This window comes from Scyliorhinus torazame, chromosome 6 (assembly GCF_047496885.1).
Source record: "Scyliorhinus torazame isolate Kashiwa2021f chromosome 6, sScyTor2.1, whole genome shotgun sequence".
Taxonomy (NCBI): domain Eukaryota; kingdom Metazoa; phylum Chordata; class Chondrichthyes; order Carcharhiniformes; family Scyliorhinidae; genus Scyliorhinus; species Scyliorhinus torazame.
This window is the reverse complement of record NC_092712.1, coordinates 219,921,138-219,946,655: the sequence shown is the minus strand read 5'-3', so window position 1 is coordinate 219,946,655 and position 25,518 is coordinate 219,921,138.

Below are 25,518 nucleotides of genomic sequence, written 5' to 3'. Positions count from 1 at the left end.
AGCACAACAGTTTGACATGGTGATAACATCACTCCTATTGCAGCCGGTGTATGCACAACATACTCGAAATAGCTGGAACCACAGACAGTGCAATTTCCTTGCTTTGGGGCCAATTCTGTCACGCCAGCTCTGACTGAACCTAATTTTGAATCCGAAGTCTGCTGTGATTATTTGTTTTATGCAGGCTTCGTCTTCTATCATTCTGCCCATAAAGATATGATACAAAAGGATGCTTAAAACAATTAAGCTTGATCTGCTGTCACCATATTTTGACCTGTTCTCATCAAAATCACTTTCATAGCTGCACACTGCATTTTGAATTCTGTTATTCTTCATTGTCAAATATTTTAATCCCATTCCACAGTTAACCAAACCCAATTTGCATAAATTCACATTAGCCCAAGAGAAAGCTCATATTCTGAATGTTGATGCTGTTCCTGTTCGCTGTCGACCATTTCCTCGAACACAGTTTTTAGTGGGTTGAGAGAAAAAGCACCTGACATTGCTTTGATAACCTCAGTTAGTTGAATCCCCAGATAATATCATATTCAGCATGGCTGACATGGGAAAGTGACAGGGTTATACTCTGCCGGATAAGAACACCTCCCGCTGAAAGAGATGAAACCACATTCAATTTCAGGCCAGCTCCTACACAGAGGTCATACTAATTAATGAGTTCTCCATATGCACGAGAAAACATTCGACTATAAAAAGAGGACTGCATGTTTCTCAGGTAAATTGTTCTGCTGTTGCCCCTAATTAATTCTTGGACACGACAAAATATCCACTTTGTGAATATAATAAAAATTAATGCATTGTGTGACTTAATGTCTCAGGGAGGTGATTAAATTTTTTTATGAAAAGGAGTGACCTAAGCTGTAAAGAACAGCCTGTGTGCACTAAAATAAGAGAATAAAACTGAATGTATTATTTTTCCAATAAAGAGGCACAATAAAAGTTACCATGCCATGAAAATCTAACCGTGAAAAACAAAATAAGGTAATATAAGATTATTTTTATTCAGTACAAAAAGGCATATCGTTTAAGAAATTGTGTTGGTAAACATGAACTGCCAGCTGCCAAGTCCCAGCCCTGAAACCGAGGAGTTTGAATCCCAATCTTGACATAATGTTCCGAACAGAGCCACTAGGTGGCACAGCTCATAGTGATAATTGCTTCAGTTTGGTAGTGGGAGAAAGCAAAAACGATCGGGGTCTGTTATGACCTGTGTAAAGATCCTCCTGGAGGTTGGGGAAAATTGACGGTGGGAGGTAGCAATAGAGTACCTACTGGGAGAATAAGAAGAAAAAATATAGATTAAAACATTGTGTCAGTGGCATCCTGCTTATTGATTCATGTTTCAAGATGCAGTGACATGCTCCTATTTTCAGACCATTAAGTAGGAAATGAGTAATGCTGCACTATAGGTCATGAGTGTGGGTTTAGGCAAAATTGACCCGTGGCCTGGAAATAAAAAAAAGACATAATGATTTTGAAGATGACAGTCACTAAGCTGATCAAAATAGTGGCTTGTAAGCTACTTGGATAATAAGGTCATCATAGCTGTAGGTTTTTTTTATTATGTTGCAAACTCTATAAACCATAATTTCCATAATATTCGAGGCTTTTGTAAACAGTTTGCCTGTATAAACAGTCATGCCTAGAGGATCATTGGGGAATTGTAGTTCATGCTTAGAAATAGCGAGATTTTTTTTACAAGCAAATAGTTAAACAAACGCAAGTGGGAATACTGCACTCATGTTGACACACTCAGTGTAACAATTTACAGGGTGTATGCATTCTTATAACTATTTATATATGATGGGATATATTTTATCACATAATTAATCATTTCTTACTGATTGAGACCTTGTGCACACTTAAGAAATGGGAAAGAAATATAAAGGCCAAACATAAGGGTGGACATCTTTCAATCTCATGGCAAGATTGTTCACGACCACCAGTAATGAGAGCAGTGTTTGGTGATTTGTGAAAATACAGAATATTCCTACTGCAGTACTGACAAATAGAATAATTCTTCTGAACATGCAAATGACAGAAATAGTTCTCCTGCACTAAGATCACTATTTACAACATCTTGGTAAATCTGCAAAATTCTTATCCGCACCATTCCAGTAATATTTAATTTGCTCTTCTTATTCTCTTACGATTTTGTTGAGACAGGGTAGTCACTGTGGAATATGCACTGTTTATGTATTTGTTTGAACAGTGCTTTTGGCATTTATGTAGAGGCACACCCCTACAGATTAATATGCAAATAGTATTCACAAGGCTTTGCAGAACAGCAAAAGAGCAATTAGCAGGAAACTTAATTACAGTAATCTTCAACTCCTGTCAAATCTGATAGGATCATATTGATTACATTTTGGAGGACAAAGGCCTATCATACTTAAATTGTAGAAAAAAACAGGAATAAGAGTTCATCTCGTTGCTGTGCTTAACAACAATCAAAATGCATTCTGGTGTTTCTGGTGAAATTGGAAACACATTCTAAATGAATGCATTTATCATTTTGTTAGAAATACTAAACAGAGGAAATCTTCTCATACACATTAATAATGGTCCACCAAATAGCGAACTCAGGAATCCTTACCACAAGGTAAGGCGTGCTCCAGAAACCTTTCATGTAATAGGGAGAATGTTATTGTCACAAATTTCTCCCTGATTGGATGGCTGCCGGATGGTTCGAATTACAATAAAAATGCTTTTGTAATCACTGATTACTAGAATAATTCCATTTTTGGACTGCTTTCCAAATACCCTTTTCTTTGTTTGCAGTCTTCATTCAAAGTAACTTATTTCAAATGATCGGAGAATTCAATTTTAAGCACCAAATTCCCATTTTGCTCTGTTTTATATACTGCTTAATTTAAATCATTGGATGCTTGATTTTTTTTAATGCAGAAAGGACGATGAATCATCAGCAGAAGATTCTAGTGATGCTTCATCTCCACATGAACACACCTCAGGAATTCAATTCTTCCTGTCGATAATTTTAGGCAGAATTAGAATAGTTGCACTGAATTTTTCACTAATATAACCAAAAAGAGGCATTTCACCCTTAATGTGTAATATGTCTTAATTAACTGTTGTGTAAAATATTTAGTGCAAGATTTGTTTGTATTCTTCATATGCTGAAAACAAAGATTTTTGTTTTGCCTGTATCTGCCACAGTGTATGTGTAATAAATAAATGTTCACTTTGTTTCTTTATTTGTTAGGTTTATTCTAGGTTTATTTTTTACAATATGTTCCCTTGGTCATTGTTATCAAATGGTTAATGTGATTACAATGAAGAGTGTTAAAGGATGGTCAACTCAAAAGACTGCTACTATATATTTTCCAAATTTAGGCTATGCTAAAACCACTGTGATAAGCTCTGTGGAGTCCGACTGTCAAATGCCAAGGTCTGTTCTTGTAATAGTCACAGTAGCATCAATCTTTTTTTTTCCCTCAAGTTCATTTCAATTACCAAGATGACATAGGTGGCATGCAATGCCTTCCTCGGGTGACTGCTGTCCTTGCCAAAAGAGAAGATGCCAGGAGCCTGAGAGGCTAGAGCTGAAATCAGACCTCCGAGCTACCATTAATTGCATAACCTTATAAAGACGTGGACCTCTTGTATCCCCCACCCTCCATCCCCCCACCCCTCCTTTCCGAGTTCCTTACAGTCACAATATCTCCACCTGGAGTCTTATGCTGATCTGGCCATGATGTTATTTTTTACTTTGTACATTACATCAAGTTTCATTCATGTGCATTTGGCATCTGAACTGGACTATTCGGGGCAAAATATTTGCTTCAGTTTTATTAATTTTGTGCTGGTCCAACTAGTGGGGTGAACTCAGTTAAAGACATGACCTTGGAATTTGGTAACCTCTCGAATCATACATCACATAAAGAGGCCATTCAGCCCCTTGTATCCTGTGCAAGAGAATAAATGCTTTATTGTGTTTCTCATTGCAAAATGCATCCTACTTCTAAGAATAGCAGCAATGTAGCAAATGTTAATAATGCTAAAACATCAAATGCTGTAACAAGAAAGTCCTGAAGAATTGTCAATACCTGTCTCCGGCTTAGCGTGGCTGCAAAATGGCAACGCCAGTTTCAGTAATACCTGGGAAGAAATGCGGTTTGAGGCATGTGGCATATTTTCAGAAAAAAACAAATTATGGAAATGTTATTTTAAAAAATGCAGACATCGTGAGCAGGGTCTTAAATCACAAACAAATTGCAAATTGATTACAGAACTTTGCCTGGATAGTTTCCCCGTATCCAATTTACATTTAAGTAGATTTGATTGTAACGTACAATAAAAGAAGGTGCTTATTGATTGACCTCTCGATATTGTGTTGTAAGCCACTTTTGCCGAGGCAGGTAAAGTAGGCAGCCAAAGAATTCAAACCTTTACAACATACAAAGTGTAGTGGAGAATCAAAAAAGGAAGGAACATTTTCTTTTAGATTGTGACATATAGGCCATCATCTACAGAGGTTTCAGGAGACTGGAGGATTGGTATCCTAATTATTAGATTCAGAATATATTGTTATTTCCATTCCACTGTATAAGACTGAAAACCCTCTTGTGTTCAATTATCTGTATCTACCTCATCCCTGAATCACATTTCAAAATCAGGTTCAGGCTTAGGTTAAGAACATGCACTTACCTCAAGAATATGGGGTTGCTCAAATATCTGCACAATTAACATCACCATATCAATAAGTATTATCATCAAGAGGTGTCAATCACGTAGCAAATTTAGCTTCAGGGAAACAAAACAATTTGAATTATAGTGCGGTCTTTTTACATGCCTTCCTTTAAATTGGATAATGATGGGGCTTTTCATTAGGTTTCTTGTGGTGTAATAGATTACAATATTCACCTTTTGACCTTGGTGATGAATGCCTCAAGTGAAAGTGCATGGCAACCTGGTCTCTTGGTGAAGACAAGGTAGTTAAATAACTGTAAGTAACACTGGACTGCAGGAAGACAGATATGCAACACATAAGACTATGGGTGACGATACATCAGTGCAACAGAGAAGCAGTTCAGAAGTCTGCTTCAATGGGCTTTCTTTGTCTTTAAATAAATATATGTATTTTCAATTTATCAGCTATTTCTCATTTACGTGACATTTTTTAATAGTTGAATTTGTACAGGGTAAATGACCCAGCTAAGCCTCTAGTTTAACAGAGTGCAGTTGGACAGGAATAGAAAGAGAAAAAATCCAAGACAAAGGAAACTGTTAAAAAGCAGCACGGACCATTTCAAATACACATAAGACAAAATCATTTAACAAATCGAAATGTCATACATAACAGGCCATAAGGTGAATTTTCACGGTTAAATTATTCTAATTGCTTCTTGATTACAGTATTTGCAAATTTTGAAGATAATTTTATTTGGGGAATACTGATCCAGAATTAAATAAAGAGAAAGTGAAGGAAAAGAAGCCACAATATCTTAACACGAGTAAGCTTTGTTTTCTAACAAAATTATGATAATAACCCAAGCAATCTCGAGCTCTCTTTGAAGATTTATTGCTGAAAATGGAAGTATTTTGACACTAAACTGCATTTTCATATGCCCGTGTTGCTATGTTCTTCACATTCAGACATGCTCACCAGGGTTCCACTGCAGGCTCTGTAATTGCAATTTTCAGCGACATAGAAATGAACTGAATTAAAATCCCCCACTGAACTGATGATGACTGGGGTGATTTGTATGACATTTTAGTAACCAGAATGTCTTTGTTTTTGCCCACTTAAGACAAAATAGATTATGAAAATGCAGCCATTCTATCAGAGCAATTCCACACAATATTAAATATTGAAAGTGCAAGATTGTCAATGCACCATGTTCACATTACAACAAAAATAAAATGTCTCTCAGAAACATTGCAGTGTTTAGCTATGCTCTTAATTGTATCATTGCTATTACCTGGAGCTGTCACCTCTTCAAATTGCCAAATAGGGACCTGCTATGTTTGTGTTGCCTTGACATTGGAATGATTTCTGCCATGGGTCCCCTGCTGTATCTTTTCCCTGCTTGCCATTGCCTTCCAGTCCTGACAGAGCTATTTACACAAGATGAGTCCTGGAATGTCCATTATCAGTACTACCCAATGGTCACATAAAAACTTCCATTTTGTTCGACTGATACAAAATCATGTTGGTGATAGTTGTTTATCATTTGGCACTGTCTTTGCAAGTTGGCACAACCCATTTACTTGTGATTCCCCTGTGTTCATGCAAACCCTGGATTATGCAAAGAAATCGGTCCAATCAAATAATTCTTGTAGCAGGCCTGCACGAAGAGAATTATAGGTATATCATACAGCTCTGTCTGTTGAAAGATTTGTGTCCTAATAGATTACAAGTCGAGGAGTGTGTAGTGCAGCCTCAGTTCCCATTGGTTGCAGTTATTCATTTTATGGAAGTTGCCGTTTTTTTAAAACCCATGCCCTCTCTCCTTTACCTCCCTTGCGGGCTGCTCACGATAACATACCTCTAGCTTATCAGGGAGAGTAGTTACCAGCTGTCAGCTTCTTCACAAGCCGGAATCACCATTCCTAATCAGAGCAGAGTATAAGAGAATAAAGCTGGGTAATTGGAGGATTTGGGCTGTTAACCAAAGACAGAATGAAACACACTGCAACCTTATTGAACGGCGAATAATGTTCCAGACAAAAACTCAACCAAAAAACGGTGGAACAATTTGAGCAACTCTGGGAGTCAAACTTGTTGCCAGATACTTAACACAAGTGATTGGCTACTTGACCTAGACACATAGGGAACAAGTTAATCCAACACTATCATTACTGGCTCCATTATTATGAGCTTCCTGAGTGGTAGAGCTCTCACTGCTGAATCAAGGGATTAAACCCTTTTCCAGGATTTGAGCATATCATCAAGTGCTGCATTGTCAGGTATGCCATGTTTTCGGTGCGATTTGAAAAGCCGGGTTCTGACTGTCTATTTGGATAAATATAAAAGAACCCCTGCTATTATTTGAAGTAGAATATGGAAGTTCTTCTGGTGTTGTGTTCCAAACAAATTAACTGGTCATTTATCTAATTTGCTGTTTGTGGCACCTTGCTGTGCATATTTTCTACCATGTTTTCCATTCACCTCAATGATCACACATTAAAAAGTAATTTACTAGTGATAAAGCATCTAGATACAAGCTGAAGATAGACAAGGCGATATATAAATGCAAGATTTTTCATACTTCAGTGGACCACACTATGATGTATATCTTTTTAATTGCCTTATTTATGCAGCAGTCTTGTGCTGCATTGCCATAAGACCTACCTCAATCACAATAAAGTTAGATTCAATTATAATAAAGCTATATTTATCACATTAAGAGAATATAATGATATCTGCATGATCAAATCAAAACAAAACAGAGATATTGTGAAGGAACAACAATGTGTTTTTTTAAAGATCTACCACTGGGCCATGTCTGGAGTTAACTTTCTGCCTGAACCAATAGCTGTGGTTTAATGGGACCCCAGGGAACTGGGTGGGTGGGTACCTTGTAGCTGTAGTAGGGTTACCTCCGCTGAAGACCCCCTCTCTCTCTCACAACTAATCCCTCTCCTCATGGAGGCCTGCCCGACTGGCTCCAGTAAGCCCCAAAACTCGCCTTAATTCCTTGGTCTCTTTCATGGTGGCCTCCTGCAGTCCCATCAGTGGTCACTGCTCCTGATGGAGCTGCTGGGGCTGGAGGGCTGCCGGCCATCCGATTGGCTGGCAGCTCCTGGAGGCGGGAGGCATTTTTAAATGGGTGGAAGCCCTGAATGCATGTAACTAATTACCCGAGGATCAGAAAATCCAGTCAGAGAGTGGATCCCAAGGCTGTTCCAGTGAGAAAGTCACTGAAAGAATATCTTTTGCACGTCACAGTAGGGTCAAAAGAACAGGGTACCTAGTAGTTCTTTCAACAGGGAGATGTTGCGCTAGATTCAAACTAACATTGGGACGAGTTAACTCTTTGCCATAGAGTTCGCTGGATCTGTGGGTGGCTTTTTTCGAGGTCAGCAGCTAACCACAAAATCAGACCAATGATTCCAAACAAAGACAAGCTAGGAGAGTGGGCAATGAAGTGGCAAATGAAATACAATGTGGAAAAGTGTGAGGTTATGCACTTTGGAAGGAGGAATTTAGGCACAGACTATTTTCTAAATGGGAAAATTCTTAGGAAATCATAAGCACAAAGGGACTTGGGAGTCCTTGTTCATGATTCCCTTAAGGTTAATGTGCAGATTCAGTCGGCAGTTAAGAAGGCAAATGCAATGTTAGCATTCACGTCAAGAGAACTAGAATAAAGGATCAGGGATGTACTTCTGAGGCTGTATAAGACGCTGGTCATACCCCATTTGGAGTATTGTGAGCAGTCTTGGGCCCTGTATCTAAGGAAAGATATGCTGGCCTTGGAAAGGGTCCAGAGGAGGTTCACAAGAATGATCCCCGGAATGAAGAACTTGCCATATGAGGAACGGTTGAGGACTCTGGGTCTGTACTCGTTGGAGTTTAGAAGGATGAGGGGGGGGATCTTATTGAAACTTACAGGATACTGTGAGGCCTGGATAGAGTGGACGTGCAGAGGATGTTTCCACTTGTAGGAAAAACTAGAACCAGAGGACACAATGTCAGACTAAAGGGACGATCCTTTAAAACTGAGATGAGGAGGCATTTCTTCAGCCAGAGTGTGGTGTATCTGTGGAACTCTTTGCTGCAGAAGGCTGTGGAGGCCAAATCATTGAGTGTTTTTAAGACATAGTTAGATAGGCTCTTGATTAATAAGGGGATCAGGGGTTATGGGGAGAAGGCAGGAGAATGGGGATGAGAAAATATCAGCCATGATTGAATGGCGGAGCAGATTCCGATGGGCCGAGTGGCCTAATTCTGCTCCTATGTCTTATGGTCTTATTACACATCACTGTATTGTAATAGTGCAACTGAACTTTATTAAATTTAAAGGAAAACAACCAAAAATGCTGGAAAGCTGAAGTGAAAACAGAAAATGCTGCAAATGTGGAGAAAACTGTTCCTTTGTTTGTTTGCTAAAAGAAACAATATCACATTATAAATCTACGCAGAACTGATGATTCCGAATAATGCAGGACAATGTATAGATACCCTCAGCTCTGTAAATGATATTTCATAATTTTTAGATGCTCCCAGGATAATGGAGGAGAAAGCAGACTCTTAATATATCTTACGCAGGTGCTGCATACAAGCATTTGTTTTGCAGCGTCGCGATCAAAGGCAACGCAGGCCAAAATTACTGTTTGTAACGACTACATTACGAAGCTGGGTACATACATAATATTGCATAATTCATTGTCAAAGTCCTTTCAGTTACAATACCTTAGAATTTATTTCTCCTTGCGATTGTCTATCTGGTGTTTACTGTGTTTAGTTTCTCAGTGGTTGTAAATTCTGAAATAAACCATTAAACATGAAGTCCTTAACATTCATGTTTATCACCTGAGGAGAAGATAGATTTTATTTAACCATATTCCCTAAATACAGTCTACTGACATAACTGTGCTTTGGATTGGATTGTTTGATTTAGACTATAAATAGCCTGACAGGGATTTAAGACCACTGCTGCTTTAATATGATCAGTTTCCATTTGTCATTTCTAATGTACACATCAATATGAAAATGTGCTCAGACAAGAGAGTTGTCCTGGTTTCACCAAGGGAGGCAGGTTGGCTTTACTCATTTCCACTTGGTTAAGCTTGTTATTTGGTTTGTTAAAATTGAGGCTTTAGTGGTAAATTCAAACGACAATGTAACAATTACTGAATACAAGTACAGCTATTGAGGATGTAGGGCGGGGAGTCAGGAAACGGTGCTCTACAAAGGCGCTGTTCCCTTGAACAAAATGCCTGAACGCAACATTTTTAAAAAAAAGGGTGTGTGAACTGGAAGCTAAGCATGGGCTGGTGTACTGTCCTTTCTCTTCTCGGACTTGGATTCGACTCCAACACTGATTTGTGAGCGTATAGTGCTTCAGAGAAAAACTTGCCATTAAATGGGCAATTTCACAAGGATGGTAGATCAAGGAAATGAGAAAAAGCAAGCTGGAATTGTACCACCTTTTTAACGCATAAGCATTACTTCAGAACTGACTACTTCTGCCTGATGTACTCAAATTGAAAATGCATTCCATTTATCCCTCCAGGTAACATTGACTTCATGAGCATAAAAAAAGCACAGTAAAAAAGGGAGAATGGGAGTAACACACAAAAGAGGGAACTCCGACACTATGAGAGGACACAGGTTATTCACGTTTGCAAAAGACTTGAGGGCAGTATACTCCAGAGTCACTTGAGTTGGTGGAAGCATAGAGGGGGTGGGTGAACTTGCATTCATTGCTTTGGTCTGCTGATTCCCATGTACCAAGGGTAGGTCACTTGCACAATTGGATAGTGCCCATAGCGACACAATATAGTGGATCACAGCATGTTGTGCAGCCACACCAAGAGGACGCTGAAGGTATGTTCAGGCTGAGGGGAAAGTTCAGTGATTTTTAATTACTTTCTCTGGTCAACATATGGCCTCAATAGCAATGGATTGCTGTTTTCATTTGCAGCATCAGCCCCATTTCAACATAACTTTCTAATAATCAAAATGGTGGACAGTTACTCTACGACTCTGGAACAGCAGGAGGAGGGACAGATAGAATTTTTCAAGTCTACAGAATAAATTTTATCTTCACTGCCATGAGTTAACGGATGCACTTGTGGACTGCAGCTTGTGAGATACCACACACGTCCCCGCTCGAGACCTGGAATTATCCTGAGGCATAGAGGTTCAGGGTTGTGCTGACCTTGACGGCCACTGGATGCAGGTATCTCCCTCCTCAACATGGTGCCAACTTTGCGAGAACCCTCCAGTCCCCCCATTGCCCCTCCCCCACCCCCCATCCGACATGCCCTTCCCATGTACCCCCAGCTGCAGTGGGGGCCCCCGCTCACTGGACTCCACAACCTGTACTCCAGACACCTGCACGTAATGTTACCTGGACTGAGTACTGGTTCCCTTCCTGGTGCACACACCCACCCTCTGATTGCTGATATGTCCCCGGTGCTGGGGCCCAGCACCTGGGTGTCCGGATGTTGGCCGCTGCATCCTAGGTGTTGCCTCCCGCAGTGTTTGTAATGTTCTTGTCGGATGTCTTGATTTATATTACAAGAACACGTGTAGCTAAAGCTTTAAACGATTTATTATGTGGGTCAAATATCTACAAAACAACAGATGAGTAACAGTACGAACATGCACATCAACCTATCTTCCTAGTCAGTCTGAGGTCACCTGACTCTAACATTCACATGTATACTTCAGACACTCCTCGTGGTGAATCGGTGAATTACAACATAAACATGATATCACTACATCCCCTTTCCTTTGAAGGAATAAATTAATACAATATCATCAGTATATTTACATGTGATATCATTAGTCTGTGAGTTGAACAGTATTAGTTTTTTAAAAATTTATAAAACTGGTTTAACATATATATACACAAGAACAGCAAGTATGTCCAAATAGTCCAAATCTACGTATTGAGTCGATCAGGTTTTCTTATGACTCTGGTTGATCTTCTCAAAACTTGACCTTGCAGCTCAGAACTTGTAGGTTCAATGTTCTCCATGACATTCTCATGCTCAGGAACTGCTGAACTATCTGACACTGCAGCTGACGTTGGTTCTGATGTAGATTCGTCTTTCATCACGTTGTTGTGAAAGTCTTCTCTGGTTTTCAAGAGTGCGTGACTATTTATTCTTAAAACCAACCCATTCTCTGTCTGTACATTGTAGGAACCAGGCGCTACTTTTTCAAGTACCATAGCGTTTCTTGAGCAATTGCCTGAGTCTTCTATTCTCTCAATGTCATCACTGCTCAGAGGTGGTAAAGTTCCAGACACTCGACCACAGAACTAATTTTGTTTCTCTTTAATGCTTTGCATTTCCTGCAGTACCACTGCATTCTCCTCCTTCTGTTCCAAGTATGGAAGTGTGATACGTAACCATCTGTTCATGAGTAACTCTGCTGCCGATCTACCATGTGACAATGGTAATGCTTTGTGAGATAGGGATCAGATTAGATGTCCATTGCTTTCTGTAATGATTGTTTTACAATATGTACACTTTTTTGTGACAATCTTTGGGATCCATGCCAAAATGAGCATCACCACTTTTTTGTTTCACACATTCCATAGAATTTACCTCACTGGGAGGTTCTTCTATCTTCTTCATAACTTATGGTTTGTATCTGATATGGTTGGCAGGGTAGAAATGAGATTGACACGCAGATCTACATCTTCAGCAATATCGTTATTAATAGTTTGTATTAGTGCTTTAGATAATGCGTCTTCTTTAAATTGTATCTCTTTGGCAAATAGTAGTGCACTAAAATCAGTGAACACATCACTGAATTTGCTGATAATGTTCTCAGAATCATTGGTGTGTTGATCCAATCCTTTGTGGAAGCTATATACCAACTGCACTAGACCTCACACTCACGTCACAAACACCATACATTTAATGCTTGAACCATTATAATCTCTCAGAGATATTTTATGATTTCTTCTAATTGGCTGAATTTTTAGATTTTTTAAATCAGTCATGCTGATTAAATTGTCTTTGGCACCAGTGTCTAACTTCAATTGGACCACTGTACTGTTCACTTCAAGTGGTAGCAGCCATTTGTCCTCACCAACTGCATTTATTTTAAATGGAGCATCAGTTTGCATTTTCTTAACTGCTGGAGAATTTTAGATGTCTCCAAAAAAGTATTCTTCTCTCTTATTACTCTAACAAACATGGGGCTGGATTCTCCAGTCACCGATGCCGAAATTGCATTCAGCGATCGGCCGGAGAATCCAAGTTTATGACGGAATTGGGGGCGGCAGCGATTTTGTGCTGCTCAACCCCCTCCAAAGCGGCATACACTCCACGTATCGATGGCCTCAGGACGTTGCCTGAGGCCCGCCCCCAGATGCTCCGCCCCCGACTGGCTGAGATTCCGATGGCGTGGGTCTCTCATGGTCTCATCCGTCGGGTACTCAGCGTGGCAGCTGCGGACTCAGTCCAGCGCAGCGCCGCCACAGTCGGGGGAGGGCCGATCTGAAGGCAGGGGGGGCATTATTCGGGGCTGGGGGCACTGTGGGGGGGGGGGGGGGGGTGGTCCGGAGTGCGCGAGCTGGCCAAAGGGGGACACTATTTCATGGACTGGGTCCACAGCCTGTGTCCCCCATGTAGCATGGCACGGCCACTGCAGGCCGCCACCGTGCACATGTGTGGCCATGGACCCGGCAATTCTCCGGGTCGTATCGACAGCTAGAGCCGGGTGCTCTATGCTGCCGTCCTGCTAGCCCCCAGCAAAACGGGGAATATATGGCCGTTTTGCGCCATTTTTTCACCATTCCTATGCCGGCATGGGGACATAGCTCCTGAATCAGAGAATCCAGCCCATGATATTTCATCAGTGGAGACTGTGGGCTGGATACTCCGATTTTGAGGTTATATCCGGAGCATGTGTCTAGTCTTACGATCAAATTGTCGACGGTGTCCCCGCAACAATGCTCTGCACGCTGGGGGGGCTAGCAGCCGCGCCACATAAAACCCCTGGCTTTACCTGCAAATATAGACGGAGACGTGCCTGGTCCATGGCCGTGCATGAGCTCAGCAGCGACCTGCGGCGGCTGCGCTGTACAATATGGCAGTGGCCGCGCGCGGACCTGGTCTACCAGATGGTGTCCTCCTGTAACCCCACCTCGACAACTCCGGACCACCCGCCACCAGTCTCCCCAGCCCCCGCCGAAGACCCCCGGCCAGCGGAGGGGCTCCCTCCCCCCGACTGTGGCGGCGCTGGACACAGTCCGCAGCCGCCACACGAGGTCGCCGAAAACTGTGAGGGCACGCGCCCCACGCCGTCGGGATGTCGGCCCATCGGGGGCGGAGCATCGGGGTAGGGCCTCAGGTGATGTCCTGAGGTCGTCCCAATGGCGTGCAGCATATTCAGTGATGACGCCATTTTTGAGGGGCAGAACATCCGGAAAATGGCAGGGCCGCGGATTTTGGCGTAAAAACGGATTTTCCGGCCAATCGCCGAATGCAATTTTGCATGTTGGCAATCAGAGAATGCAGCCCTGTGTCTTCCAAACAAAACTTGGCAAACGCTGGACACTGCCTTAATTTGTGCATTTGACCACATCTTATATACAGAAATACTTTGTCCTGATCTTTAACCTGTTTGTTGTTGTGCGAAGAGCTGCAGGAACTTTTCCGCTTTAAAAAAAAAGTTTCCAGCCTTTTAAGAAAAAGGACGTCAACCGGAGTGCTTTCCTCTAAGAAGACACCGTAATTACTGAGAAACATTTTAGAATGCTGTGCTGCTAGCTTGTGAGCCTGACAAATTTTAACTGTTCGTTTCAAGGACAGGTCCGATTCCCTCAGCAACTGTTCCCTCAGCTTATTTTCATTCACACCAAACACAATTTGATCTCGAATCATGGAAGATTCCACCGCAGAAAAATGACAGGTTTTAGATTTTAACTTTAAATCAGTGACAAAATGATCCATGAACTCTTCTGTCTTCTGTAAACGTGATCTAAACACATAGTGTTCATAAATTTCACTCTTTCTGTGGGTGAAATGTTCATAAAATCTTCAAATTACTTTATTAAAATTGTTACTTTCTTCATCGTTTGCAAAGCTAAACATATTAAACACAGCAATTGCTTCAGGCACTGCCGTTAGGAGCATTGCTACCTTACGCAAATCTGATTGATAGCCTAAATTTACTGCAGTAAGAAACAGATTAAATTGTTGCTTCAACACATGTCAGTTGTTGTCCACATTACCATGGTTCATTGGTGGCTTCAATGACTCCATGTGGTTCATTCATACAATCTGCAAACTCTTCAAATGGCTGTGGACCTTGTGGCTGCATTCGATGATGTGATAGTTTTTTCTCAGTGTGTCATACCATCCAGACCTGATACCATGTAATGTTCTTGTGGGATGGCCTGATTTAGCTACAAGAACACATGTAGCTGAATCTATAAATGATTTATTAACATTAACTGTAGGTCAACTATCTACAAAGTAACAGATGAATAACAGTATGAACATGTACAAGCAACCTCTCTCCTAGCTCCCTAGTGAGTCTGAGGTCACCTGACTCTAACACTCACTTATGTACTAATGAGACTCCTAGAGGTCAGTCGGTAAATTACAACACAACCATGATGTCACTGTTCATGCACAGTGTCCAGGCCTCGCAGTCTGATTGGGATGCTAGGCAATACATCCCACATGCTACATGGCCGGCCCACCCACGGGATCCACTTAACTACAATTGCCAATTTCCAATTAGCTCTCACCTTCAACCGCACGGCCAGAGACCTTCGCAGTCAGTGGGAGTTATGGCTAATCAGTGGGGCAGGCAGGCAGGGGTTGGAGTTGCCCCCGGAATGAGACCACATGGTCCAGGGGTTGGCACAGTGGACTCGCGGATGCTGAGACACCCATCTCCGCGCTCCCCCCATGACCTCTCAAACCTATCCCAGACCATGGGCGGCCACAACCCGGCTTGCAACCCTCCTCCCCCACTGATGGCGGCCCATCCCAACCGAGGCTGGCCCCCTGGTGGCTCCCCCATCCCCCCTCCGAGCACTAGGGCAGTAACCCCGGTGCCCCCGGGCTCATTGCTTGTGAGCAAAGTTGGCTACTCACCTCCTCGGGTCCCCGCAGCAACCCTTCTGCCAGCTTCACCTTTTTAAAAAGGAGTACTAATCGGTGCCTGCGTGACCACTCTCTGGGGAGGCTGTTCGATCATGGGAGGCCATTAGATGGGGGTCGCTCCCATTAATTGTATGGAGGTTGGGCTCAAGTGGTGATTATTGGTTTCTCGCCACACCACAGTGGGATCCTGATTTCTCCAATGGGAGTAGGCCGGTTAGATCGCAAACAGATCAGCGGCGGGCCCGGTTCTCGAGTTTGGCATCTCCCGCGATTTAATGGCTTTGTTGCACTCTCGCTTAAGTACAACGCGGCCACTAAAGTGCGGCCAATATTTTAAAAACAGCATTTTTCAAAAGTTTCCGTGATTTGTCTCCTGTTTGCTCACATTCAAGTCCTGGAGATTAATCTTTCGTTTCTGTAGATGCCAGAACATTTCTGAAGCATTGGTCACACAAGTCTGGTAAATGGAGATGGTGGTGGGATCAAGGGGGGGGGGGACTACTACGGTCATAGCGCAGTTGTTCATCTGATGGAGCAGGTCACCTGTCCACTGTCGGAGATGTTGGAAACCCCACCAGGCAGAGAGGATGGCAATTCACTGCATTATTTCTAAGTATGAAAGCAAGGTTATGTTACATTGAATCATGCATGCAGATCCATAGACCTACTGTATACTACTTCTAGGCAGACATACTTGTATCATTGTATTCTCCAACACATATGGAATGTTAGTAAATGGAAGGTACATTACCTACAGTATACAGATAAATAAGCCAACATTCAAACTAGTTATTTCAGTTTAATATATTTTTAATTATATATACATTGAAGCAAAAGTAGCATTTAATTTGTCTCTTTGTTGAAAAAGAGATTGCAAAAATATTTTTATTGCCCCAATTGTTTTACACAGAAATTACATTGACAGTTTCTGACATCTGATGTGAGGCATTGCTGAGATGTGAGCTGTAATGTAGCTCAATAGATGGATGTACAGCCATTTAGGGCATTTTTCTACCACTGCAGCTCCAGAACAGTTTTATATCACCTAGTACTTTCCGCAGATTTATTACAAATAAACAAAACGATAAACAGGTATGACCAAACACATATTTGAAAAAGGAATTCCCTTCAGTCCTCCTGTGTTCAATTATAGGTTCACCCTGCAATAGCCCCAATTTACTCAGCCTTGCTTTCAGCCTTTCAATATTAATATAAAGCTATGAGCTGCGCTTATCTAATCTCGCTGTTCAGACATCTCAACTGCACATCTATCTGCAATGTCTGCCTAAACACCAATTAGTGAGTTTTATGATCTTTCCTCCAATGCAAAATGCTTGAAATATTTTCACAGTATCTGTCATTCTATCATGCAGCTCTGATGAAAACGCATGCAAACACAGAAAGCTTCACAGAGGCTCTGTCAATCAGAACTCAAGGCGCATGTACTCAAAGACACTTTTCATCCCAGCTGTTTTATTCCATATTAAAGGGACTGTCAATCTCCATCTAGGGAATGGTTTTTAGATGATGTGTCATACTTTTTGTGTTCCAGTCACATACTGTCATCTCGTTATTTGTTTTTTTCCCTTGGTGTTGGCACTGATGGTTGCGATAGAATTAGCTCAACCTTTCTACAAAATCAGATCTTAAATGTCACACAAGAGCTTTAACCTATATAATTTTTGGAATATGTGGTTCCTTCCTCTCTGCAGCCGAAGTGGCATGTGCGAATTATGTGAAAAAATCAACACAGAAATATGAATTGTTAAAACTAATTCCCTCCCACCATTCCTTGCCTTGTCAATTGAACATTCCCGACACTTGGACTGTTCCACAGGTAATGGCAACTCTCCAGTCTTTCGGCCAAGTGGATATTTTCCATGTGAGGCCAGGAGGTGGCTATCAGCAGGATATGTGGCCACAGACGGCATTGCAGTGAGCCCTAGTCTTTTCCCAGTTGACATTCACATGCTTCCCAGCAGGGGTCACTGCATAATGTTATGATTTTGACTGACTTTCCGACTCCTTCACCCAGGGTACTGCGGGTAGTCATAACATGCCAGCCGAGACCAACTAACTCGGTAGAGAGGAGGGACTGAATCTGGAGTTTTCTGGTCCGCTTGGGGCAGTATCACTTTGCACGTTGCCTTCATCTATCAAGAGAACTCCGGAGCTTTGATTTTCAATTTAACATTAAAACAGACTCAGTCCCGTTCTGCACACAAAAATAAAAATGATTGGATTTTGAATAATTTCTCCTCCCATGCACATCAAGTATTTTAATGAATTCATATGAGTGTCCAGACAATTATAGATGTTTCTTTAATTTTCCGTGTGAAGGTACATTTCTCCCTTGACTTTTATACTTTTGTCCCCTTTTCTTGGTTGATTCCTCAGGCGTAAGGATGAGCGCTAACTCTGTTCATGGGCCATTCATGGGCCACGCTAAATTGCCCCTTAATTGGAAAAAAAAAGAATTGGGCACTTAACATTTATTAATTTTTTTTTTTAATGAGGTAACAAAAGGTGTTGATGTGGTAAATGTGGATTTCCAAAAGGCATTTGATAAAGTACCACATAATAGGCTTGTCAGCAAAGTTGAAGCTCATGGCATAAAAGGAACAGTAGCAGCATAATTACGAAGTAGGCTGAGAGACAGGTGTCATGAAAATGTGCTTTATGCCAAATAATGATTTTAATCCACTGGCTGTAAATCTGAAGCGAACTTTGAAAACGGACATTTGTTTTTAGAAACACAGAGACTAAAGTGATTTGAACTCAGAGCCCAAAATTAACTGCAGTTTTCATTTCTATATGTTCCACATTCCAATTCATTGGAATGGAGTCACTCTGTCTGCAAAGCCCATCGAATACGATGACTTTGGAGGAGTGTGAAGGACTCGCACATCCTGCCTCATTAGCAATTATGGCAATTGTCTGAGGTACTGTTGGAGATGGGTCATTAACACTAACCACTCGCATAATTGAACCCTGGCTAAGTTAATTTCCAGGCATGAATTAATTCAGTCAACTTTGGAAGACACAGCAATGTATGTTTTTGAATTCCCCCAGCAGTTGGAGAAGGAAGGACACATGTCAAGCCGACCCTTTGTATGTTTTAACCAAATGTTTTCTCAGCAGAACTAAGGTCAAGCAGCTGAGAAGCTGAGACGGATCTTGGTTCCCTCGCTCTCTTTGCACACAACTTACAAGCTTTTGGGCCCTGTCTGCTGGTGTTTAACTCTCTCTCCATGTGGAGCAGACTGAGATTTTAAAGAAAGGATTAAAAAAAAAAAAGTTTTAGAGTACCCAATTAATTTTTTCCAATTAAGGGACAGTTTAGCGTGGCCAATCCACCTAAACTGCACATCTTTTGGGTTGTGGGGGCGAAATCCACGCAAACACAGGGAGAATGTGCAAACTCCACACGGACAGTGACCCAGAGCCGGGATTGAACCTGGGACCTCGGCGCCGTGAGGCAGCAGGGCTAACCCACTGTGCCACCATGCAGCCTTTAAAGAAAGGATTTAACCCCATAGCTCTGTCTCCAGGTGAACAGATAGATCATCTATCAGCAGTTTTAAACTGCCTCAACTCTGAAAGCAGACCACTGAGTAAAAACAGCAAGGCCACCAGATTCAGCCTGAAGCTGGCCAAGTCACCAAACTACTGCACATTCCTCTTAAATTTATGGAATCTAATTTGCCCAACCTATCACCACCCTATAATTTGTATTTTTGTGCCTGTGTGAACTCCAAGTGTGTATGAAAGTTGAAGTGCTTTTTATTATTTTACTTAGATCAGATTTGTATAACATTGCTAACCTCTTTATTTGCTAAACTGAAGAAAACCTGTCCTATTGGTTCTTTTATGGGCACACTGCATAAACAGTTAAGTACTCACTGAATTGGCAAGCTTATCAATTTTACACAAAGAAACTGTTACATTCAAAGAAAAAGAGTCAAAGAGGGGAGTCATTCGACTTCTCCTTACCTGGTTGTAACACAGGAAACAGAGAGTGGTGGAGAAGAGTTGTTTTTCAAAATGAGAGAAGATATACAATGGGATTTCCCAGGGGTCAGTACTCAGATTACTGCTTTAACTTCATTAATCACCTTCCTTCCGTCAAAAGCTCAGATGTGGCGTTGTTTGCTGATGATTGCACAATGTTCAGTACCATTCATGACTCCTCAGATATAGAAGCAGTCCATGTTCAAGAGCAGCAAGACCTGGACAATATCCAGGCTTGGGCTGACAAGTAGCAAGTAACATTCTTGCTACACAAGTGCCAGGCAATGGCCACCTCCAAGAAGAGAAAATCAAACTATCAACTCTTGACATTGAATGGCATTGCCATCGCCTTATCCCCCACTGTCAACATCCTGGGCACTACCATTGACCAGAAACTGAACTAGACTAGCCATATAAATACTGTGCCCAAGAGCAGGTCAAAGATTAGGAATCCTGTGGTGGGTAACTCACCTCCTAACTACCGAAAGCCTGTCCACCATCTACAAGTCAGGAATGCCATGGAAACCTCTCCAATGCCTGGATGAGTGCAGCACAAGAAGCTTGACACCATCCAGGGCAAAGCAGCCCACTTGAATTGAATGCTGAGCCTTCCACAAATGAATCCCTCCACCACCAATGAACAGTAGCAGCCGTGTGTACCATCTACAAAATACACAGCAGTAACTCACCAAGGCTCCCTTCGAGAACACCTTCCAAACCCATGGCCACTCCCACCTCAAAGGACAGGGGCAACAGAACCTGGGAACAGCACTACCTGGAGGATCCCCTCTAAGTCATTCATTATCCTGACTTGGAAATATAACACAGTTCGTTTACAATCGCTGGGTCAAATTTCTGGAACTTCATCCCTGATAGCACAGTGGGAGTACCTACACCTCAATAACTGCAGAGGTTCAAGTAAGCAGCTCACCACCGTCTTCTTCAGGGCAACTGGGGATGGACAATAAATGAAGGCCTAGCCAGTGATGTCCAAATGGATTAAAAAGAGATTCATTTTGGCAGGGAGAATATAGAGAAGCAGTGGGCGTGATTCAACTAAATGGGAACCAAGTCCAATAGCGAGTGCATTTAGCTATGTGTTTCCTGGCGCTCGCAACGTAGATGCAATAAAACGCCATTCGCGTTAAATAAGGGGCCTCAGCAGAGAACACATGGCCAAGACCACACATAGCCCCCTTTTCAACACCGAGGAGTTCCGCTCGCCGGAACCCCTCAGTGTAGCGAGATATCAGGATGCCATTTTAAAATGGTATAGCGATCTCCGATGCCCCCAACACAACCCCTGACACCCCCTCCCAAGCCCCAGCACACTATGGGGATGCCCCCCCCCTCCCCTCCCCGCACCCTCCCCAACACCCACGCGAAGCACCCCTGGTCTGATCGCCAGCACACAGAAAATGCTAGCTTGGCACCTTGGCAGTGCCAAACTTGCACTCTGGCAGTGCCCCTGTCAGCCGGCAGTGCCACAGGGGCACCTTGGTTACCTCAACATCTCGCGATATTGCGTTAGATCTCGCTTGGCATTGAGAGCCGGGTCGATCCTGGGAGCGGGGTCTCCCGGCTTCAAACAGCCATGCTGTGTCGCGGCGAGCTGATTTTTGGGCGCAGCAGGCCATTGGATCGCATTCAGTATAAAATAAAGGGGGAAACTCTACAGGAGATGCAAGATCAGAGGGACTTTAGTGTACATACACACAAGTAATTGAAAATGGCAGGGCATGTTGAGAGAGCAGTTAATAAAGCATATAGGGCTGGATTCTCTGATTGCCGATGCCGAAATCGCGTTCGTCGACTGCCCGGTGAATTTGATTTTATGCCAAAATCGGGGGAGGCGGCGTTTTTTGGATGCTCTGCCCCCTCAAAAACGGCACCATCGCTGAGTACGCTGCACGCCATTGGGACGGTTCAGAACGTCACCTGAGGCCCTCCCCCGATGCTCCGACCCAATGGACCGAATTCCCTGCGGCGTGGAGCACGTGTGCTCACAGTTTTCGAGGAACTCGCATGGCGCCTGTGGACTGTGTCCAGCGCCGCCACAGTCGGGGGGCCGAGCCGTTTCGCTGGCCATGGGGGCTTCAGCGGGGGCTGGAGGGACTGGTGGGAGGTGGTCAGGGGAGGCGAGGGGTTTACAGGGGGCCACTATCTGGCAGGCCGGGTCTACACGTGGCCGGCGCAATGTCCTATGGCGCAACCGCTGCAGGTCGTCGCCGTGTGCATGCATGGGCACGGATCCGGTAATTCTCCGTCCGTAACTGCAGGTAAAGCCGGGGGCTTTATGTGGCGCAGCTGCTAGCTCCCCCACCGGGTGGAGCATCGGTGTGGGGGCGGCGCCGATGTTTTGGCTATAAGACTAGACACATGCTCCGGACATATCCTCAAAATCAGAGAATCCAGCCCATAGTATCGTAAACCTTTTTATTAGTGGCATTGAGTACAAGCGTAAGGAGGTCATGTTGAACTTGTATTAGACACTAGTTTGGCTTCATCTGGAGCATTGTGTCCATTTCTGGGTGCCATTCTTGAGGAACGATGTGAAGGCATTGGAAGGAGGACAGAAGAGATTCTGGGGATAAAGAACTGTAGCTATGAGGATACATTGGAGAGGCTGGGACTGTTTTTCTTGTGAAAAGAAGGCGAAGAGGAGGCTTGATAGATGTAGTCAACATCCTGAGGGTTATGGACAGAGTAAATAGTGAGAAACTGTACCCATTGAAGAGACCATCAAGAACTAGACGGCACATTTTCAAAATAATTGGCATAAAGAGGAATAGTGATGTGAGGATTTTTTTTTTCACCCAGAGGTTGGAGTCTGGAATAAGCTTCCTGAGAGGGTAATGGGGGCAGGTTCGATCGAGGTATTCAAAAAGGAATTGGATTACTATCTGCAAAGAAAAGATGCGTAAGGTTACGGGGATAAGGCAGCGGAATGGGATTGGGTAGAATGCTCTTTCAGAGAGCTGGTACAGACTCTGTGGGCTGAATGGCTTCTTTCAGCACTGTAAAGGTTCTGTGATTCTGTGGAAACAAAGGTCCAGTTCTACAGAAGGTGCAGGAGCAGAGAGATCTGGGGCGATATGTGCACAAATTGTAGAAAGTGCCAGGGTGGATAAAAGGGCAAAGATGAGATCCTAGGCGTTAGAAATAGAAGCTTAAAGTACAAAAACAAGTAAGTTATGATGATGCTTTGTAAACACTGCTTCAGCCTTAACTGGAATATTGTGTTCAATTCTAGGCCCCACACTGTCGGAAGGATGTGAAGGTATTAGAGAGGGGTTTAGAGAAGATTTATGAGAATGGTTCCAAGGATGAGGGCCTCAAATACATGAACAGACTGGAGAAGTTTGGGCTGTTCTTCTCAGAGAAGTGTACGTAGAGAGGTTGTTTGCAAGAGATGCTGTATTATTATTTGTTCTTTGAAGTGCTGAGGGTTTTGGCCAAGGGTGGTATCATGACCAGAACAGGCTTGGAGGGCCGAAGGACCTGTTCCTGTGCTGTATTGTTCTTTGTCCTTTGTAAAGCTAGGTGTGGAAGGAGAGAAATGTTTCCAATGGCAGAATGGTTGATTAAGAGAGGATACAGTTTTGAGATGAGGGGCAAAAGAACCAAAGGTAACATGAGGAATATTGTATTTATAGAGTCAGTGATTAGGATCTCGAATGATCTGCCTGAGAGGGTGATGGAGGCAGTTTCAACCGTGGCTTTCAAAAGGTAATTGGATGGGTACCTGAAGAGAAAACATTTGCAGGCCTCCAAGGAAAGGGCAGGGGAGTGGGACTAGTGAAATTGATTCTGTGTAGGCTCTCTGCAAGAGCAGAGGGCTGAATGGCTTCCATCTACTCTGTAACAATTCCAGGCTTCCGTGCAATTGAAGCTTGATTTTTAATACACTGTAGATATGTTTTTACTGTGGTAGTAGAGATATTACGGTACCTGGTAATGCTGGAACACCATTGGTAGAAATTGTATGCTTCCTATTGATCAAGCTGTATGGTAGCTCCGCCCTGCTAGGCGGGGTATAAGAGCCTGTGCCGCCCCAGCAGCCTTCATTCTGTACCTGAGCTGCTGGGGGAAACATCTAGCTTATTAAAGCTTTCAGTTGGACTACAACCTTGCTTTAGTGGTCATTGATCGTGCATCATTTACTTTATTCATCTTTTGCACGAGATGCTAAACCAGGTTATCGTTTAACATTTTACATGGACATTAAAACTGGCACTCTGGAAGAAGAACAGGAAGTTCTGTTAATGTCTAGTTTCCTCAAGAAACTGATTAACTGTTGAGTTATCTGGGGCGTCATTCTCCGACCCCCCGCCGGGTCGGAGAATGGCCGTTGGCCGCCGTGAATCCCGCCCCCGCCGAAGTCTTCGGTACCGGAGATTGGGCGGGGGTGGGAATCGGGCCACGCCGGTTGGCGGGAACCCCCGCTGGATTCTCCGGCCCGGATGGGCCGAAGTCCCGCCCAGAAATTGCCTGTCCCGCCGGCGTAAATCAAAGCTGGTATTTACCGGCGGGACCAGGCGGCGTGGGCGGGCTCCGGGGTTCTGGGGGGAGCACGGGGTGATCTGACCCCGGGGGGTGCCCCCACGGTGGCCTGGCCCGCGATCGGGGCCCACCGATCCGCGGGCGGGCCTGTGCCGTGGGGGCACTCTTTCCCTTCCGCCTCTGCCACGGCCTCCACCATGGCGGAGGCGGAAGAGACTCTCCCCACTGCGCATGCGCAGGAAACTGTCAGCGGCCGCTGACGCTCCCGCGCATGCGCCGCATTTCCGCGCCAGCTGGCGGGGCAACAAACGCCATTTCCGCCAGCTGGCGGGGCGGAAATCCCTCCGGCGTCGGCCTAGCCCCTCAATGTCGGGGCTAGGCCGCCAAAGATGCGGAGCATTCCGCACCTTTGGGCCGGCGCGATGCCCATCTGATTGGCGCCGTCTTTGGCGCCAGTCGGCGGACATCGCGCCGTTGGGGGGGAATTTCGCCCCTGATGAGCCATTCGCAGGCCATTTGGCTGCCCCGTTTGGCAGTGACAACACTTCAAAGGTAATTACTCACACTTTGGCATGTCTTTATAACATGAAAGGTTCTTCATTAACACAAGTTCTTCTTTATCTCAATCTTTTTCTCCCCTTCTCTCCTTGACCAGTAAGAAGTCTTACAACACAAGGTTAAAGTCCAACAGGTTTGTTTCAAACACAAGCTTTTGGAGCGCTGCTCCTTCCTCATTCACCTGATGAAGGAGCAGCGCTCTGAAAGTTACTGATTCGAAACAAACCTGTTGGACTTTAACCTGGTGTTGTAAGACTTCTTACTGTGCCCACCCCAGTCCAATGCCGGCATCTCCACATCATCTCTCCTTGAAGGCATGGTTTCCTCGCTAGGATATGCTTTCACAGGACCAGTTTTCCTCAGATACTTCACCCAAGTGGCCATCATTCACATCGAAGCACTGACAGCGTCGGCAGGCTATTTTATCATGGGGCCATCAAGGGCATGTCTGAATAAGTCCTTGCCAGAAGCAAACTCTTATAAAGGTAACCAAATAACAAGCAGGACCATGAACCCTGACCAATTTTTCCCTTCCCAAACTCAGGTAAGCTGAGGCCAATTGTATCTCACTTTCAATACCTGGTATCAGTTAACTCTGTACAGATCACAACTAAACCTGGGATCACTACTTGGTGAAGCATCAGGAGTGCAGTGTCA